The following is a 16,930-nucleotide window of genomic DNA, read 5'->3' as shown; positions in this document are numbered from 1 at the left end:
GTGTCTATCATCTGTTTAAAAACTGTTATAGTATATTTTTTGTCCGTTTAAGGTAATTAGGTAGTTAGTTATATAACAACAAAACAAGCACACTAATGTTTTCGAAAAATTATCGAAGGCTCCGGTTTATAAACTTTTCTATTCCGAGTACTGGTTTTCAGTAAGTATTATTATTAAAAATCACTTAGCGTGCTTATTATTAATTAATTCAAGTAATTTCGGTTGATTCATACATACACGGCTGCGAACAAATATTTTATATTACAATGTTATTCTCTTCAGTAAAAATAATAAATTATTTTTAATCTTAAGTCCACCTTCCTGCTTCCGTCCTGTACGTTGAGATAAAAGTCGAATTTAGTAAAAAATAATTTATTTTCTTCAATGTTGATAAACTATTTTTTAGTTAAAATACTATCATGGATTGATATTATATTTATTAGAAAAAACATTTACATTAGGTATGTATTTAACGAAAAATTTCCCCATAGATAAAGTTATCTTAAAACATTCAGATAAATTCATTCGACCAAATAAATATGGTTTAAAATCGTATGAAAAATTACCAGAGAACAAAGAATTAATGGGAACTGAAATACCTAACAGAAATAAGAGTAAACAAAAACTTGGGTAAATCGATAAGTAGCTAAAAGGTGCCTATAATTAATATACGATTAAAAATGTAGGTAGGTATACCAGTTTAATTATACACTATCTATCAGTGACGTAGGGTAGAGGTAGGCTGTTAAGATTCGACATAAATAGTGCACACTAAACTTTGTCAGTCATACTTATTTGTTTTCGTTGAACTAAGAATAAATAAGAAATAAGAATATAATTTGCAGATGGTGCTGGTTAGTTTTTTTCAAATTCATTTAAATTCTGCCTAAATCAAACCATAATAGTTTACGTTTGCTATGGGCGTTCCGACAAAAATATTGCACACTTTTTCAGGTTGTTTTAGTTGAATTATGAATAGGTTCAGGTGGTGTTGGTTAGTTTTTTTTTTAAATTCATTAAGCCATGCCTATAAATACCAGTGACGAAGGCTGGAGGTAGGCTGTTAAGAACTGCCATAAATAGTGCACATTAAACTTTTTCAGTCATACGTAGGTATTTGTTTTCATTGGACTAAAACTACAATTTACAGATGGTGTTGGTTAGTTTTTGAAATTCAATGAAACCCTGCGAAAACTAAGCCATAATAGATAATACTCGTGTATCTATAACATATCTAAAATTATGTAATTAAATCATACATAACTTTGGATATTTTATAGATAATATTTTTTGTCTATCATAGTTTGGTTTAGGCAGGGCTTAATGAATTTGAAAAAATAACCAATATGTGTAATATGTATTTCTAATTCAACGAAAACAAATAAGTCTGAATGAAAAAGTGTGCACAATATTGTTGGATCGCCCAAAATATACCAAAACTATTATGGTTAGGTTTAGGGAGGGTTTAATTGATTTTTAAATACTAACCAACACCATCTATAAATTGTAGTATTAGTTCAATAAAAACAAATATGTATGACTAACAAAGTTTAATGTGCACTATTTATGTCAGATCTTAATAGCCTACCTCCACCCTTCGCCACAAAATATTCTTCTATCTATAAAAATATCTATTGATGGTATAATTTTAAATATTAAGTTATATTTAAACTAATATATTTTTTTTAATTATTATCAACTATGGCTTCGATTGGGAAAGGTTTCATTGAATTATAAAAAATAATAAATACTATCAACACATTGTAGTCTTAGTTCAATGAAAACAAATGCGTTTCGCTGACAAAGTTTAGTGTGCACTATTTATATCGGATCTTAACAGCCTACCTCCACCCTTCGCCACTGTTATCTAGGTACATATTAGATAGATACAATATTATCATAATTTTAATATATTTTGTTGCTAACAACAGACTCAATGTATAATAATTATTCAATGCGTCTTTGTTTTGTATATGCCTAACTGCTTGTTATCAGGCTAACAAGTGTTTGTCCGAAACGTATTGATAACAAGGAAAACACCCACACAAGGCGTCTTATCACTTATCAACGAAGCAATTATTATTTTATTAATTAAATTGTAACTTATTTGTATTGTTGGTTCTGAAGTTAAAATACTTTGATAATGAATACACAATGTAAGAGAAGAGATTTAAACATTTTAAAAAGTAGCTACTTATTATTGGACACAGTGCCTTATTAGCAATCTGTACCTATAAAAAGTGATCTTATACCTTAGAATCTTGGACGGATAATAAATGAAAATAATTACAAGATAAGAACTTTTGATATACCAGGTTTTTAAATTTTCTGTTGAATCATATAAACTTGACAATTCTATGTATTGATAAAAACTTTTTATTGTACTTAATAAAAATACCGAATAAATATAATAGAATACAGAAATGTCATTTTGACATTTCATATTGATTTCCATAGTAACGCACATATAGGTATATTAATAATTTAGTTGCAAGGACCCACTTAGCAACCAATGATAGTGAATAGTAAATATTACTTTTAACGATTTTTTTCCGAAACATACAAAACAGAATTAGTAACTAAAAATGAATTCAATTCTGCTTAAAGATGGCCAAAAGTATTAAAAGAATGCATTGTCGCCGTGTTCTGATATATTCTAAAAGTTTCAAATGTCTAGCTAGTTGGGAAGTTAGTTAAAAATCTTGGACAAACAAGAAAAAAATTGTAGTGCACAAGAAAAAATCTGTACCGGACAAACAAGAACACGAGCTAATAAAAACGTGGTAAAATAAGCCAGGCCAGTGTCGGGCTTAAGGATTTGGAGGCCAGAGGTAATGACTAATTTTAAGGCCACCCAAGATTAAAAAAAAATGACTACCACAAATTCAACTATTAATGTACTTAGTAAAAATATAAATGTAGCTAGCTACCCATATCTTACCTAATAAAATAATTACTTATTATTAAAGATGACAGTTGTGATACATTATTATGTATATTTGCGGCTTATTTTGTCTTTTTGAGTGGTCGCGTTATCTTTGATGCTTTTGGTAATTTGGTTTTGTTATGCATTATATATTGTATACTCAATTTTTCAGAAAACGCAGCCTTCTAAGGATTTTGAGATACTTAATAATAATTTAATGACTGGTTTGAACTGTTTCAAGGCCCCCTTTCAAATCTTCTGACGAATCGATTACGTAGTCTGCGTCAAAGAAAATCGCACCGGATCAGACGGATTTGAAATATGAATTTTGATGCTCCCACTAAAAAAAAAAAAATACTAACTATAAACATAGGTACCTACTTACCAAGTAAAAAATTCAGTCTCTTTCCTACAATCACATCCTGTAACTAGATACGTATCTGTTTAAATGGTAGGCAGGTACTGTTATAGGCCGTTTTGACGTTAGTTGCAAAGATCTTGTTATGCTTTGGGAAATATTTTATACCTAGACTTCAGACTTAATTAGTGATAAATATTAATAATTTTATTACATACGAAAGCAAATCGTTACCTCAATACTAAAACTCTAGATAACTCTGATTTGGTCATTGTTGGAAAAATTAAATTAAAACTTTACGTAATTTACATAAATCTAGGCTATAATTGTTTTTTTAAATAAAAATGGAAAATCGAAAATTGTGTAAAAAAATATTGTATATGTATTATTTATTTATTTAATGCATTTATGGTTTTAAAGTACCAATGTACTTATCCAATATTTTCATACACGAAACTTATACAGTTCCAATGGATTTAAAAATGGAATATTACAAACTTTAATCCATTAGAATTTAAATTCAAATTCCATCAAGTACCTTCGGTCGATAGTATTAAAATAAAACAGTTCCGTTTAACTTCTAACTTATCTAGTTTTATCATTTTGTAGAGAAAGAAATGTAGAATCATTTATTGAATAGCTATCTTACAAACAGTGAAAATCCAGTTATCTAGTTGTAGTATCGAGGTGACGAAATTGATAGTGTCGCATTGTGTTTTGGAGACAATCAAATCTTCTTGACAAATTGAGTGCAAACTTTCGTCTGACTGATGCCACAACAATGCCGAACAATTCCGAAGATGTGCAGCTATTCGGATCCAAGTTTGCGCAACAAAAGGCAGGTCGGGGAAGTCGTCAAATAGTTTGGAGAGCGCTTCGGAGAATAACCACGTTAATTGCGCAAGTCGTTAGCCTCTTAATCGGCCAACTTGAAATGGAGACGGAGTTTAGTTCTTAGAAAGAGCTTTGCACTTCATTGATCACGTTTTGTCAGTCGACTCGAGCTTTCCGGAAGCTTTAAAGCTGGCATCTCAATTTGCAGGTTGTAAGATGTAAGACATGCACACCAAATATCTGGGCGATATCTACGCAGTTTTAATTAATTGTATTCTATGAAAGAATCTTATTGAACAAAAACATTAATTTTCTTGGTTTTATTTGTTATTATGTGGGCCTACAAAATTAAAATGGGTGAAGAGAAGAGTTACCTACACGTAAATTGTACATGGGTATTACACGTCACCGTATCACAGTTCACCATGAGTGTCTTACCGGAAAGAGATAGCCGTATAGTACTGAGATAAAAATACGCGTTGTTCGTGGGACATTGCAGATAATAATATTACAATTTTATTAGTTTCAATAAAAACATTAAATGTTTAGAATTCAATATAAATTATACGATACGATTGCATTTCTAATTTACTTACATACTATTTTCTTCTTTTTATGTGTTTTATTTGGAAATGAATTTTATATCAATACTATACGGCCATATATTTCCGATACACATATTACAAATTCCAGACACAAAAGAGAAATGTGAAATTTCAAAGTATTTTTCAAAATTCTGCATGTAGGTATAATAATATTTATCTTAGTATATTTATCATATATTGGGGGCGGTCCGGACCTTACGGTTTTCCGTTGTGTATGCAATTGCCTGTCGAAATATTATTGTACCTATTTCTCAAATATTTTTGTATTTTTAGAGAATTCTTTTCAGATTTGTTCGTATACGAATAAAATAATGTCTAGGTAGGTAGGTGCCTATTAATTGTCTGAATCCTCATATTGATTCTTTATAATATATAACTATGGTAGTTAGGTACTAGTGGTAGCATTTGGTTTTCAGCAATATACATTACACCTTACATAACATTAGTAAAAAATACTGAAATTTAAAGTTAACATTTTTCCACTAGATTTTCATCCAAAAACATTAAAAATATAATCAAGTTTTTAGAGGTACTAATCATGTATTTTGTTAACTCACCCAATGATGAGGACGTGTTGGTCCTACATGGAGATGAATTTGAATGGGTGAATGGTGTTTGCGGCCAGCTCCAAATAATCTGGAAGAAAAGAAATTAAATTAATACATTATTTTTATTTAAAAAAATTAGATCTGCCAGATGTGTTATAAAAATGTTAATATAATACTACCACCTATCGGGCAATAGATTAACTAAAATATCGATTTACTACCAAGATCTCTGTAGTATTCAAACAGAGATGTCGCTTATATTTATATGCAATAAAAAAAGAATGATTACGTAGGTGTTTATTTCAGTAGAATTTGACCATTATTATTATAATAATATCACAAATAAATAATATAAAAAAATGCAATATGTATATAAAAAAAAAATGAGATTAAATAAAATTGGAATGTTTTCAATTTGTATGCTATTCCTTATTTTATTGAAAAAAACATGGGTATGCCTAATAACTAATAGTATTTACATAAAATAACAATCGTCGCGAGACAAGAGTTTATTTGTTATTTTAAAATGAAATAAAAAGGCGCCACGCGGAGGGCATTTAAGGCTCAACACGTGAACCGGAACCGGAAACGTCTCATTTTGTTAAGGAAGGTGTTACGACCGGGGTGTAAGTGAGAGCTCACCTCACGCAATTAGATGTTTACCTGTTTATTTCTACGGCTAGCATTACTTTGCGGCGCCCTTCGAAAACAAGGGGTGAATGTTTAATTAATCCTGTCGCATATTTTTACTGTTTAACTTTAAACACAATGTTATAAATAAACTTTTTCAGATAAAAATAATAATTTAATACGAAGAGAAGAATTTAAACGGTAGGTTCTTGAAACACAGATATGTGTGATAGAATTATAGGTAGAATGTGATAGAATTTTTATAAAAGTATGACATCATTAATTATAATGCGTTTTGATGAATTCGACGGCAGAAAGCTTCTGTGTTAAATATAATAATTACGCATCGTTTAAGTAGCGTCAAAAAGTGTTATTCGGGTGAGTATCTGAAGCAGCGGATTAGTAGATATTGAAATTTATAAGGGGAATGGAAGATAGGTAACTAAGATGTCTTTTATATTACGTGTCAAAAATTTAATAATTTACTTTTACTGTTTAATCATGTTGCTATCAACATAACTAACATCGTAACATGAATTATTATTGTATTACCTATCTAAATGTAACAACAATTAATGTTAATTGTTGTTGTTGAGAAAATTTTCAAAACAACGAAATATTTTACATCTTTTCCGATGGCATTTTTTAATCTAGTGATACATATGAATACATCTTGTTCATGTGGAAATTTCACTGCCCCGTTTCTTTCCGTAAGCTTTGTCGCACATACAAACTTGCCTCGATTGCAACACGTCGAATTTGTCGATGCGATTTTGTTGTCATTAACAAAACACAATATTATGTAATGTAATGTACTGCCGCACATAGCATCGCTGCGATATTTTTGGGAGAAAAAAACATCTGCTTGTCACATGTAACAAATTTCACTCGACATGAGGCGTAGGCAGAACAGCAAAATGTTGCATCTGCGTTATCATTCGTTTTGGCTAGCCGCGTGACGTCACTACCTCGGCATGGTCTCGTATATGCTCACAAAAAAGAATTGCAATATTGTCGTTGGTTTTGATGTATGACCATGTCCCAGGCGAGATGATTTTGTATGTGTAACTGAGCTAAATGCTCTTATGTCAGTTTCGCTATCGGTATAATATATCTAGGATAATCTTATTCGGAGGACATTATGTTCCACAGATATAGCTATTAGTCATGCATACAACCCTTTAAATGTAACCCATTTAGAGATATCATTTATTATTTATTTTAAAAATACTTTACTACCTATTACACAACCTACCAATGTAAGTATATACATTTAGAATGAATTTCATGATAAAGATAGGTGACTAAGGAAAGAATTTAAAATAACTTTGAATCTTTGAATTTTGCCTCCGTAGTGGTGTGTATTGAGTCTATAACTATTTTACAAGGAACTGTTGTTAACTATAACTAGACAGACTCCATTGGGTATTTGATTGGAATTATAGACTAGTCAAAAAACGGCATGTCATTTTTTTTTTACTAGATTGCAGATTCAGGATTCAAACTGGCACATATACATTTATATACTTGTTCTCTACCACTACTTCATCGTGAAGATGCTAGTATTATTATAATATTATATATTAGTAATTTTACAGTTTATTCACGAGGCGGCCTATATACACATCGTATTGTAGAGCCTATAGAGTTTCTTATCATTTTTTTCAATAATTAATTATTAGATATTCCAATTAGATTCTGGCACAAAAATTAAAGTAGCATATTGTTGACGTATTTATAAAAATATAATTAATTGCTGGTACAATGAGTGAGAAACATCAATAGAAATTACTGTAGGTAGGTACCTAATACATGACTTATGATACAATTCCAAGGCCTGAACAAAAACGAGCCATAAGTGCGAATGAGAAAGCATTAGGCAGGGTTATATCTCTACAATATGCGTTAGTAGAGTAAGATAGAATTTCTACGGCTGAATTAAATATTTTTTGGAAACGTCGCCGGTAAATATTGATTTGAATGATTACATTCATTTAAAAACTGTGAGCACGTGTTGCTGAAGTTTATTGTTTTTGTATATAAAGTTAGTGGTAATTCTTTTTAGTTAATTTAGTAGAAAATATGTTTAGTTTAAATTTGGTAGCCGTACTGAGAAGCAACATGATGGTATAAAGTTTCATAGTTAAATTAATAATCATAAAATTTTGGTTCTACTGTGTGTTATACGCGAGAAGCACGGCTTCATTTTGACGAACAAGAGTCCACTCTCTTTATATTATTACTCTACGTACTCTTAGAGTACAATTGTTATTTTTTTAAACAAACATATTAAAAACGATTTATAAGGGCTGAATGTATTCAATTGGAATTACTGCATGCAATTAGAATGGTCTTACTTGATTCCAATTGAATATATTTGGAATCAAATAAGAACTTGCATTGTCGTAACGGGGTCTGCGTGATTGTGTAATTTTCCTACTGGATTCTACTAAGTTCTATTAGAAGGGTTTTTCTGTCTAGCTTGCAAATTTCAATATATTCTGTTATTAATTTTGTTAAAGATACAATACACTTATCTTATTTATCTATTAATTTACTCCAGAGTTATTTGCATAGTTTTATTGTCATGTTATTTCAACTATATTTTATTGTAGCGATATTTTGCATTGATTTACATTGATGTTATTCATTGGCGTAGATGCGGCGTAGACATGGCGTAGACGTAGGTTATAGTTAGCGTAGGGGCAGTGTACATAAGAGGCATACTACATAATGTGTATTAATTTAAATTACATAACATCACTTCGATATGATTCACATGTCGATAATTCAAAATGTTAAGCCGTTAAAATACATAAATACCTATTCCTACGTATAGTCAAAGGTATATTAATAAGTCTCAGTTAAATTGAATAACATGGGCATTTTGCTTGTTGTACGAGTATTTTTGAACAATTTGAATTTGAAAATTATTATAAACCTAGTATTATTATTTTTTTGATTTGCTATAAGAAATCTTCCAAATAGCCGTTACTGCCGTAACTGTAGTATTTACTGACCTCAGATTAAGTCTCTATCTGATATTTAAAAATGAGAAAAACTTTACACACAGTTTACCATATTGCAATCGAAGTATGAGCAATAACCACCAAATTTTATAGTTTCCTGTGACGGTTTGCCTATAATTATAATAGTAGGCCTTGGTTTTCACAAAATGATTAAATACAATTTTATACTACATCAAAAGAAAACCTATACAAAGTACCTATATACATTAAAAAGGCTTTTACTTATTGTTGTGTTGATATAAATTATTGGGGTATTCTGATTTTTTTTCTAAGTTTGTTGTCTAATAAAGGAACTCATTAGAAATTCTTATTTATTTGGGTTATTGCTTTTCAGACCTATTATACACCAGAGTTTTCCAGCAAATTATTCATCATATTATTACCGAACTTATTGAGAAATGTAAAGGTTATATATATTATAAAATACATAGACACATTACATTACTTGTATAAGTATTTTTTATACACTTATTTTTAAATTAGGTATATTACTTATATGTTTAATAAGACATATTTAATATGTTGTAAGTTTTCATCTCTATTTTTGACATTAGTTTTACAGCTAATAACGTCAAAGGTGGTGTTAGCCCCCAAACGCCTATAACATAACTGCCCGCAAATTGTCCAAAACGGGCGCTAATGTACCCCAGCCTAATCGCAGACACGCCAATCCTTAGTATTGGAATCCCGAGAGGGTTGACCGGTTCACACCCCGGAAGCCAGAATGATTAAAGGCAAACACCATGCAACCTGCAAGTGTTTGGCATTTGCGACACTGCCGTGCCCAGATAATGTGAGAAGTGGAATAGACCAGTCAATACTATGCACTACAATCTTCCAAAGTATATTTATAAAATAGGGGATGCCGCCCTTTTAAAGATTTAATGTTTATATCAGTGACATAAAGCGTCATAACAAATGATAATTTACGGATTTTTCTAAAAACAATATTTGCCTACACGGGAATCCCACAAATAATTTATAAGTAAGTATCTAATAAAAGTGAAAAATTAAAAAAAATATACTGATATTATTGGATCAGTAACCGTAACGGGACGGAAAAAATTCACAAATTATTTTTCAATGTGTGGTTGGACCCATAGTATGAATTGTACGAATAACATTTCACCGTGAGCTTTCTTTCGGAAAGAGATGACCGTATACTAAACAGTATACAATTTTATTAGATTTAATATGAACATTAATTCAATTTTCATAGCTGATTTTGGCAAAATTCATGAAATCAAGAATGAAAACATAACCTAACCTAACAAATAATCCAGTATAACGGCTATTTTCTACATTTGTTTGCTACTGGCTTCCTGTAAAGTGTAAACCGACAAGAACCGTGTTTTATTTAGACATGAATATCATGTCAGTACTATACGACCCGAAAAGGTTGGACTGTTCTTAATATACGGCCATATATTTCCGATACGACATTTCACGGTGAAATGTAATACGGCGAACTGCATACGTACAAGTTTCCGGACACGAGTATGAACTAATTTGGATAAACCAAGTAGCTAAAATCTATTTATCTTAAAAACAAAAATCTGTTAATACAACCTCCACACCGTGCAGGCCCATATGAATCTCTCAGGGTTGAACATTCAACATGGTGATGTATTGTAATTTTAGGTGACAGTTGAATGATCATATCGTCTCTGTTCTGGCAGAACACACTAACTGGAGAATACTAGTTTTGAGTAATTTGACTTTGAAGTTGTTAAAATGTTTGAAATGGTCTATCATGAATCGTAAAAAGGATGACTTTAAAATAAAGACTGTTTATTTATTAAGAAGGTTTCCAGACGGCAAAGTTTGAAATAAGGAACATTTTGGTATAACTAACTCAATATGTCATTTCTTCGAATTAGTGTCTTCTGCCAGAACAGTGACGATATATAATAACAGGCATCGAATTTTGGATAAATGTGATAGATATAAAAATAATACTTCAATAAACTAATTACTTGGTTGATTCTGAAATTTTAGAGTTGAACCGAATATGCGAATGAGACAATCTATCTAGGTAATTCTACTGTTGAATAAAATGATTTTTTTTCACTGCCAAAACTAGATAAAACTAACTTACATTATTACATACCTACTTAATAGTATAAAGTGTGTGTGATTTTTTTTTCAATATTGGAGAAGGTAATTATTCGTTGTGGACCGAAGAGTCCTTAGATAGATATTCATGAGTTTGAATGGTATGCTAAAGAGAATAATCGGATTGGCCAGGTGAATGGTCTCACCTAAAACTCTTATTGTATTCACGCTCATATATGGCACAGCGTCAAATTTAGATTCAAATGAAAAGTGCTGATACAATGTAAAGGAGTGCTAATCTGGAGATGCTGACGAAAATCCAGGTTCAGTTGTATTTTTCTAACATAATACACATACGTAAACTACGCATTCAATCTGCTTCAATTATCGTAAATCATTGTATAATAATAATTATGTTAAACGTCAGGGGATTTATAATCTAACTACAAGTGCATGTTATATATTATATGATTTTAAGTTTGTTTTAATCTAGAGAGAACTGCAGAAAGAATAACTAGAGAAAAAAATAGAAAACGAACTAGGTAGTATCGTTACATTAACAATTTCATTTATTCACAAGACGGTTATCCGTAGGGGAGCCCTAAGGGTTCCAAGGGTTAGTAAAAATAATTAATCATTTTAAATCATAACCTTCCATATACTTGACATCTAGCGGTAAAAAACTACAACAACGAAATATCGATCGAACAGCTGTATCAACGATTAATACATAGGTGTCGTTGGTAGCATATTAGTTATATTATTATTAATTCACTCATTTTGTATACTTGCTTATTTTATTAACAATAACACATTCAAATAGATATAATCCAATTTTTAAATGAAATCAGTTGGCCGACGGCAACCCTATAAATAAGGTATATAATAGTTCTAACGGAATGATCTATTACCAATTTAAAACCTAGCGGAGGGTAGAATAACTAATGATTTTATCGTATCTAGATCCTTCACTACTTCGCTTACAAAAACATAGATGTCTAATGTTGTATGTAGTGCGAAAATAATATACGATTTTTGGATGCAGTTATTATTTTCTTGATTTCATATTAATTACCTATATAAGACATAGGTACAAATCATATGAAGTTTTAAAAAAAAAACAATTATCCTCCGTATCTACATTTTCTTTGAGCAAATTAAGAAAGCTCTACCTGAGATTTTTTATAACTTAAATAGCTTTTGGTTGTGTTTTAAAAATATATTGGAAATGCTACCTACATACTAATTGTGATATTATTAAAAGTTTAAATTTGTAGATAATTATAATGTGTGTACGTATAAACAAAGGTATAAAAAATAAAACAAAAAAATATTGACATAATTTTTATTTACAAAACATAAAATAAACAATTCAACATAATAACGATACATGCATGACTGATTAAATATTTAAAAAATATATTATATAAAACATAATAAATAAAAATGGTAACATTAGTCGATTTTTTTCTGTATTTTATGGCATAATAATAATTTATTTTGTAGGCTTACAAAAAAATAAAAATAATCAAGTAAGTAAATGTTATTTATAAAATGATACATATTATTGTGTCATTTAAAAAAATATAATACAGTAAACCATGAATAAAAATGGGATTAGACAAGGCCATTGCAGGACTATGTTGTTTTCGTTCAAATATAATAAATTTCATAATGAACCTAGATTGGTAGTTGTGTACTGTCCTATTTTTTTCTTGTATGTGTATTAGATATTTATATAATGTATAATATGTACTAAACAACTTTCCTATTAACCACTGATCTTTTATATCAGAGCAAGTGAATTGCATCACTTTAAAAATTAACCGATGTAGTCTCTGAGATTTTTCAAAAGCTTTTTTTAACGAAGCCTTATCGATTCAAAAAAGCGCGTTCTCTACCCGCCAGACCTTCCGCAGCGAAAAACTTTTCACTTTGCCGTCTGGACGGAATTCAAACTAATGTAAAACTACGCAACCAGCTGAATAAAAGCGCCCCTTCGATAGCAGTGCTACGTAGCTAGGTACGGGCGCACAATGTAATTACATCGGGATCCCCTAAGTTTAACGCAAACAACGGCTACGAATAAGCTTTCGTTTGCCGCCGCTCGCGTAAAAGCTCAGAAAGTCATCAAGTCGTAGACATTTTCAAAAAAAAGCTTAGATACAAACAAATATTAAAAACTCGATTATCCAGCCGTTTAAAATTATAATATAACTAATAATCATATCGATATTAAACAAAAAAATACAGTTTGATAACTTTATTATAAACATATTGTTCAGTTAATCTAATCCGTTTTCTAGTACATATATATAATAAACCAACCGATAGTATCGTCTGAATTTTCTCACAGCACTTATTGATGATACAGACTTATTGATTATTTAATTATCATCAAATTATTCTGTTAATTATTCTTTATTAACCATGTTTTATCACTTGATTTAAACATATTCTAAAGTGTCAATTGAATATTGTCATTTAAATAAAAGTTTTAATTATAATATGTTATTGCACAAGATGTTTTGTTATTTTATTATTAAAGCGGTTCCTCGGTAAATAAGGTAATATTTGTAAAAAGTCTCCACTGTTGTATTATTGTTAGCTAAGAAAAATGTTTTCTCACACTTGTTCATATACGGTTTTAGTAATATCTTTATCTAAAAGTTTAAACTGTGGTTTTTCTGAACTTTGTTTTTAACAGTTAAAACCGTCACAGTTTTGCACTTCCACTTTTAAATTAAGCATTTCCGGAAATGTGTCGCGATAAAAATTAATAATTCGCGGTAAATTATTATTATCTCATATATTATTATCATTACTTATTAAAATATGTAATAATATAATTATCGTCTAACGTCATTACAAACTACTTATAAATTTGTGAACGCCATGTAGTAATTTTGAATTTTGTCGTAATAAAATTTTAAAGCCTAATAGTAGTTTTATTCACTGAAATTTTTCGTTAATTTTAAAATCACAAAATTTTGAGGAACGAATCGTTTTTTTTTTTTTTTGTAAAATGAAAATCTTCCAAAAAGTTACGCGCCTATATGCGTCTTGAAATAAATATATATTATTTTAAATATTTATTTGTGTTAATGCTGAATTACTTATTTGAAGTTGAGAGTATTTTTTATTTTTGTTTTTAAATGTCTCACTGTGAGTATTGTATGTGAGAGAATTTGATGTTATTGTGGGAAAGTTTTATTTTTTAAATGGTTGTATGTCCAATCTGATTTAAAAGTCGTAATGTGGTTAGTAATGAAGGGCTGCCGAGTTGTGCCAGTGGCGTGCACCTCGCGGTCCGGACGTCAGCTTAGGAATGGGAGTTCGAGACGTTCGCTCCGCCGTTTATAATAATGTGGTACGTAAGAAGTGCGAAAGGAGAATCTGCACGGAGCGCCGCGACGGCCGACGCGGGCAGCTCGAGGAGAGCGACTGAAGACCGAGGGTAGGACGCCGACGCTCGGCCACCGGCTACCCCCGACGCCCATCCACCCCGCCACGGCTGCCACCCCCTTGGCGATGAAACCACCCCCTAAGGCTTGCGAACACCCCGATCTTTTTTTGGCAACGTCTTTCAGCGCGCGCGATAGTTAAAGGGTTGTGATATGTCACGGGACACGAATATTTAAATACGTCACAGACTCCGGCAAAAAAGCAATTAACATTAAAAAAAAACATAAAAACTTTTTTGTAAGTTTATAAGATACTACATATAAAAACACGCATTGACGCATATATTTATTTTACGTTTTTCAAGACAAATGAAAATTATAACTATTTGAAAAAAATACTTATAAAATCATTGTATTGGGTACAAGGATTATTTATTCATATAACTATATGATAATATATATTATCGAACATACATAATTTTGAAAACACTTCTGAGAAAATAGCGTATATATGTTTTATCCGTTGAAGAAAAAATAGTTAATTAAAAATATATAGGTATTATCATTTTTGTTTTCACGAGATAAACATTATAATACCTTACAAATTTACAGATACCCATTTTGGTACTGTTCGGTTATACCGGAGGCAGCCGAACAGTACCCCCATTTTAGCAACGTACACAAAGAAGATTATAAAAAAACTGTAGTGTTTAAAAACAATAAAAATTAATTTACATTTTGACTTATATGACCAACTCGCAGAAAATGTTGACAGATTTTGTATAAATAGTAGAGCAATATTAAAGTATTAATATCTTTCAGTGCCTAGTTTTTGAGTTTATTTATAACTCAGTAACCTGAAATGATAAAGACATAAGTCTTGACATTAAATGCATGAAATATCTTAATTTTTATAATTTCTTCAGGAGGGTTTTATGACGATAAACAGATTTTCAGAAACCCATTTTAACGACGTATTTGGTTTAATATGTTAATGAACATGTCAAAAATGTAAATGTGATAAGAGAGAAAAATTGATATTTTTAAAAAAATATTTCCGTACTATTTCAATAAACAAAACAATATAGGTACGTAATGCATACTAAATAGTGATATCTAGCACACTTGTCATATTTACAATAAAATAATATAGATAAGAATAAAAAAAAACAGTATTGATGGTTTCAAATCTAAAATATAGATATCATCGATTAATTTTATTACCGTTGTCAATTATTGACATTCTGAAACAGGTGAAAATGGAATAATTTGTAAATTAATTAATATACATCAACTTCCATAAAGATTGCATGTATGATAGAAATGCTATCATACCGTTGTATGTAGGTATATTTTCCCTGATAATACAAAACCTTTGCATTAAATATATTGTCACAGTAAAATTGTAAATATCCAACGAGAAAAACTTATTATGGTATTTTAATATTTAATGGTAAACTTGAGTAAAAGCATTAATATTAATATTTTTAAATGTTTCTTTTAAATATTTATTTAAAAAATAACTTTGATAAGCTGTACTACATATTACATAAATAATACATGACTTAATTTGTTTAAAAATATAAGGTTTATTGCCATCAAAATAGGCTTCGAAGAAAAATATGACTAAAACCCTCTTATTTCTCATTAAAATGAATTGATTTTATTGTGACATCAAAAATGTATCGATCTGTAATACCTACCCTAATTATTATTTTAATCATGTATATATTTTTTTAATTTTAACACTGCTTATGTACCTACATTATTATCCCAACAGTTTATATTAATTATTTATGTTATATTATGAAATTAATTATTCAACTACTTATAACAGTATACATTTATATATTATTATTAAATAATAGTCTTTCTTGTGTAGCGCGGAATTTCTTCGGAAAATATAACACGCGGGCTTTTACAATATTACGAGCTTTTTTACGGTAGCAGATTGTGACATCTGTGGGTGCACTTTCGCGGTATATTATTTTAAAATGCATTTCCCGCGAGTTTTTCTGTCATTCAACATTCATGCTTTTGTTATACTCATAGAGACATCTGATGAGAAAGGATTACACTATTTTTTATTATTATTGCTTACAAAAGTTTTGTTTATTATTTTGATGATAGAAATTAATTTATATTAATAAAATTGTAGTTTTCGTTATTTATTCAAAATTTTATTAGTTATATATATTATTTAGGAAATGTATCACTCCCAAATATAATTAATAATTATACCATGCATATGATATACCTCACGCATATACAGTATATTTTTTTCTTATGTGTTACATAAACAATAGATTTAATTAAAAAAATATATTTAAAATACATCGAAAATACCGATCACTTCAGAGCACTAGTAGGTATTGAAGAACTAATAATTTCAACGAAAATTGAATTATTTGTATTTTTCACAGCGAAATTTACGGTATAATGATGAGAAATTGTTATTATTTTTTATAAGTATAGAAAATTGATTAGTTTGGCCGACTGAAGCTATTAATAATTATAGATATATTTTTGTGCATTTTTTTT

At 29.8% G+C, this 16,930-nt stretch overlaps 1 protein-coding gene across 5 annotated transcripts in view; it reads right to left on the bottom strand.

The window, feature by feature from the left end:
* Positions 1 to 16,930, bottom strand: part of pros (homeobox protein prospero) — a 306,677-nt gene that overhangs the window by 253,436 nt on the left and 36,311 nt on the right. For all 5 annotated transcript variants that reach the window (XM_085948168.1, XM_085948167.1, XM_085948169.1 and 2 more), the window contains exon 2: positions 5,281 to 5,359. The gene's annotated coding sequence lies outside the window, so the exon portion shown is untranslated. The remainder of the gene's footprint in view (positions 1 to 5,280; positions 5,360 to 16,930) is intronic.

This window comes from Rhyacophila brunnea, unplaced genomic scaffold, assembly GCF_057557595.1.
Source record: "Rhyacophila brunnea isolate RB1 unplaced genomic scaffold, BYU_Rbru_1.0 scaffold_20, whole genome shotgun sequence".
NCBI lineage: Eukaryota > Metazoa > Arthropoda > Insecta > Trichoptera > Rhyacophilidae > Rhyacophila > Rhyacophila brunnea.
The sequence above is the reverse complement of the archived record's forward strand: the minus strand, read 5'-3'. Positions and strand labels throughout refer to the sequence as shown.